Raw genomic sequence first — 5,684 nt, 5'->3', positions numbered from 1 at the left:
CCGAGATGCATTTAAGTAGGGATGCTGTATTAAGATGGGAGATGGAGGAGATCAAGATTCATCTCCATGCAGCATCCCATTCATCTCCCAGCATCCTTACATATGCATTTCTTAGAATTTATGAAAAATCGACTAAGTCCGAGATGCCTTTAAGTAGGGATGCTGTATTAAGATGGGAGATGAAGAAGATCAAGATTCATCTCCATACAGCATCCCATTCATCTCCCAGCATCCAAACATATGAATTTCTTAGAATTTATGAAAAATCGACTAAGTCCGAGATGGCTTTAAGTAGGGATGCTGTATTAACATGGGAGATGAAGAAGATCAAGATTCATCTCCATGCAGCATCCCATTCATCTCCCAGCATCCTAACATATGTTTTTCTTAGAATTTATGAAAAATCGACTAAGCCTGAGATGCCTTCAAGTAGGGATGCTGTATTAAGATGGGAGATGAAGAAGATCAACAGTCATCTCCATGCAGCATCCCATTCATCTAGCAGCATCCTTACATATGAATTTCTTAGAATTTATGATAAATCGACTAAGTCCGAGATGCATTTAAGTAGGGATGCTGTATTAAGATGGGAGATGGAGGAGATCAAGATTCATCTCCATGCAGCATCCCATTCATCTCCCAGCATCCTTACATATGCATTTCTTAGAATTTATGAAAAATCGACTAAGTCCGAGATGCCTTTAAGTAGGGATGCTGTATTAAGATGGGAGATGAAGAAGATCAAGATTCATCTCCATACAGCATCCCATTCATCTCCCAGCATCCAAACATATGAATTTCTTAGAATTTATGAAAAATCGACTAAGTCCGAGATGGCTTTAAGTAGGGATGCTGTATTGAGATGGGAGATGTAGGAGATCAAGATTCATCTCCATGCAGCATCCCATTCATCTCGCAGCATCCAAACATATGAATTTCTAAGAATTTATGAAAAATCGACTAAGTCCGAGATGGCTTTAAGTAGGGATGCTGTATTGAGATGGGAGATGTAGGAGATCAAGATTCATCTCCATGCAGCATCCCATTCATCTCCCAGCATCCTAACATATGAATTTCTTAGAATTTATGAAAAATCGACTAAGTCCGAGATGGCTTTAAGTAGGGATGCTGTATTGAGATGGGAGATGTAGGAGATCAAGATTCATCTCCATGCAGCATCCCATTCATCTCGCAGCATCCTAACATATGAATTTCTTAGAATTTATGAAAAATCGACTAAGTCCGAGATGCCTTTAAGTAGGGATGCTGTATTGAGATGGGAGATGAAGGAGATCAAGATTCATCTCCATGCAGCATCCCATTCATCTCCCAGCATCCAAACATATGAATTTCTTAGAATTTATGAAAAATCGACTAAGTCCGAGATGCCTTTAAGTAGGGATGCTGTATTAAGATGGGAGATGAAGAAGATCAAGATTAATCTCCATTCAGCATTTCATTCATCTCCCAGCATCCTTACATATGTTTTTCTAAGAATTTATGAAAAATCGACTAAGTCCGAGATGCCTTGAAGTAGGGATGCTGTATTAAGATGGGAGATGAAGAAGATCAAGATTCATCTCCATGCAGCATCCCATTCATCTCCCAGCATCCTAACATATGTTTTTCTTAGAATTTATGAAAAATCGACTAAGTCCAAGATGCCTTTAAGTAGGGATGCTGTATTAAGATGGGAGATGAAGAAGATCAAGATTCATCTCCATGCAGCATCCCATTCATCTCCCAGCATCCTTACATATGAATTTCTTAGAATTTATGCAAAATCGACTAAGTCCGAGATGCCTTGAAGTAGGGATGCTGTATTGAGATGGGAGATGTAGGAGATCAAGATTCATCTCCATGCAGCATCCCATTCATCTCCCAGCATCCAAACATATGAATTTCTAAGAATTTATGAAAAATCGACTAAGTCCGAGATGGCTTTAAGTAGGGATGCTGTATTGAGATGGGAGATGTAGGAGATCAAGATTCATCTCCATGCAGCATCCCATTCATCTCCCAGCATCCTAACATATGAATTTCTTAGAATTTATGAAAAATCGACTAAGTCCGAGATGGCTTTAAGTAGGGATGCTGTATTGAGATGGGAGATGTAGGAGATCAAGATTCATCTCCATGCAGCATCCCATTCATCTCGCGGCATCCTAACATATGAATTTCTTAGAATTTATGAAAAATCGACTAAGTCCGAGATGCCTTTAAGTAGGGATGCTGTATTAAGATGGGAGATGAAGAAGATCAAGATTAATCTCCATTCAGCATTTCATTCATCTCCCAGCATCCAAACATATGAATTTCTTAGAATTTATGAAAAATCGACTAAGTCCGAGATGCCTTTAAGTAGGGATGCTGTATTAAGATGGGAGATGAAGAAGATCAAGATTAATCTCCATTCAGCATTTCATTCATCTCCCAGCATCCTTACATATGTTTTTCTAAGAATTTATGAAAAATCGACTAAGTCCGAGATGCCTTGAAGTAGGAATGCTGTATTAAGATGGGAGATGAAGAAGATCAAGATTCATCTCCATGCAGCATCCCATTCATCTCCCAGCATCCTAACATATGTTTTTCTTAGAATTTATGAAAAATTGACTAAGTCCGAGATGCCTTTAAGTAGGGATGCTGTATTAAGATGGGAGATGAAGAAGATCAAGATTCATCTCCATGCAGCATCCCATTCATCCCGCAGCATCCTAACATATGCATTTCTTAGAATTTATGAAAAATCGACTAAGTCCGAGATGCCTTTAAGTAGGGATGCTGTATTAAGATGGGAGATGAAGAAGATCAAGATTAATCTCCATTCAGCATTTCATTCATCTCCCAGCATCCAAACATATGAATTTCTTAGAATTTATGAAAAATCGACTAAGTCCAAGATGCCTTTAAGTAGGGATGCTCTATTGAGATGGGAGATGTAGGAGATCAAGATTCATCTCCATGCAGCATCCCATTCATCTCGCAGCATCCTAACATATGAATTTCTATGAATTTATGAAAAATCGACTAAGTCCAAGATGCATTTAAGTAGGGATGCTGTAGTGAGATGGGAGATGTAGGAGATCAAGATTCATCTCCATGCAGCATCCCATTCATCTCCTAGCATCCTAACATATGAATTTCTTAGAATTTATGAAAAATCGACTAAGTCCGAGATGCCTTTAAGTAGGGATGCTGTATGTATTGAGATGGGAGATGAAGAAGATCAAGATTCATCTCCATGCAGCATCCCATTCATCTCGCAGCATCCCAACATATGAATTTCTTAGAATTTATGAAAAATCGACTAAGTCCGAGATGCCTTTAAGTAGGGATGCTGTATTAAGATGGGAGATGAAGAAGGTCAAGATTCATCTCCATGCTACATCCCATTCCTCCCGCAGCGTCCTAACATAAGAATTTCTTAGAATTTATGAAAAATCGACTAAGTCCGAGATGCCCTTAAGTAGGGATGCTGTATTAAGATGGGAGATGGAGAAGATCAAAATTCATCTTCATGCAGCATCCCATTCATCTCGCAGCATCCTAACATATGTTGTTCTTAGAATTTATGAAAATTCGACTAAGTCCGAGATGCCTTTAAGTAGGGATGCTGTATTGAGATGGGAGATGTAGGAGATCAAGATTCATCCCCATGCAGCATCATATTCATCTCGCAGCATCCTAACATATGAATTTCTAAGAATTTATGAAAAATCGACTAAGTCGGAGATGCCTTTAAGTAGGGATGCTGTATTAAGATGAGAGATGAAGAAGATCAAGATTCATCTCCATGCAGCATCCCATTCATCTCGCAGCATCCTAACATATGTTTTTCTTAGAATTTATGAAAAATCGACTAAGTCCGAGATGCCTTTTAGTAGGGATGCTGTATTAAGATGGGAGATGAAGAAGATCAAGATTCATCTCCATGCAGCATCCCATTCATCTCGCAGCATCATAACATATTTTTTTTTAGAATTAATGAAAAATCGACTAAGTCCGAGATGCCTTTAAGTAGGGATGCTGTATTAAGATGGGAGATGAAGAAGATCAAGATTCATCTCCATGCAGCATCCCATTCAACTCGCAGCATCCTAACATATGAATTTCTTAGAATTTATGAAAAATCGACTAAGTCCGAGATGCCTTTAAGTAGGGATGCTGTATCGAGATGGGAGATGAAGAAGATCAAGATTCATCTCCATGCAGCATCCCATTCATCTCGCAGCATCCTAACATATGAATTTCTTAGAATTTATGAAAAATCGACCAAGTCCGAGATGCCTTTAAGTAGGGATGCTGTATTGAGATGGGAGATGTAGGAGATCAAGATTCATCTCCATGCAGCATCCCATTCATCTCCCAGCATCCTTACATATGAATTTCTTAGAACTTATGAAAAATCGACTAAGTCCGAGATGCTTTTAAGTAGGGATGCTGTATTAAGATGGGAGATGAAGAAGATCAAGATTTATCTCCATGCAGCATCCCATTCATCTCGCTGCATGCTAACATATGAATTTCTTAGAATTTATGAAAAATCGACTAAGTCCGAGATGCCTTCAAGTAGGGATGCTGTATTAAGATGGGAGATGAAGAAGATCAAGATTAATCTCCATGCAGCATCCCATTCATCTCGCAGCATCCTAACATATGAATTTCTATGAATTTATGAAAAATCGACTAAGACCGAGATGCCTTTAAGTAGAGATGCTGTATTAAGATGGGAGATGAAGTAGATCAAGCTTCATCTCCATGCAGCATCCCATTCATCTCGCAGCATCCTAACATATGAATTTCTATGAATTTATGAAAAATCGACTAAGTCCGAGATGCCTTTAAGTAGGGATGCTGTATTAAGATGGGAGATGAAGAAGATCAAGATTCATCTCCATACAGCATCCCATTCATCTCCCAGCATCCAAACATATGAATTTCTTAGAATTTATGAAAAATCGACTAAGTCCGAGATGGCTTTAAGTATTGATGCTGTATTAACATGGGAGATGAAGAAGATCAAGATTCATCTCCATGCAGCATCCCATTCATCTCGCAGCATCCAAACATATGAATTTCTAAGAATTTATGAAAAATCGACTAAGTCCGAGATGGCTTTAAGTAGGGATGCTGTATTGAGATGGGAGATGGAGGAGATCAACAGTCATCTCCATGCAGCATCCCATTCATCTAGCAGCATCCTTACATATGAATTTCTTAGAATTTATGATAAATCGACTAAGTCCGAGATGCATTTAAGTAGGGATGCTGTATTAAGATGGGAGATGGAGGAGATCAAGATTCATCTCCATGCAGCATCCCATTCATCTCCCAGCATCCTTACATATGCATTTCTTAGAATTTATGAAAAATCGACTAAGTCCGAGATGCCTTTAAGTAGGGATGCTGTATTAAGATGGGAGATGAAGAAGATCAAGATTCATCTCCATACAGCATCCCATTCATCTCCCAGCATCCAAACATATGAATTTCTTAGAATTTATGAAAAATCGACTAAGTCCGAGATGGCTTTAAGTAGGGATGCTGTATTGAGATGGGAGATGTAGGAGATCAAGATTCATCTCCATGCAGCATCCCATTCATCTCGCAGCATCCAAACATATGAATTTCTAAGAATTTATGAAAAATCGACTAAGTCCGAGATGGCTTTAAGTAGGGAT

This window comes from Anopheles coustani, assembly GCF_943734705.1.
Source record: "Anopheles coustani chromosome X unlocalized genomic scaffold, idAnoCousDA_361_x.2 X_unloc_8, whole genome shotgun sequence".
NCBI classification, from domain to species: domain Eukaryota; kingdom Metazoa; phylum Arthropoda; class Insecta; order Diptera; family Culicidae; genus Anopheles; species Anopheles coustani.
This window is presented reverse-complemented; position numbering follows the sequence as displayed.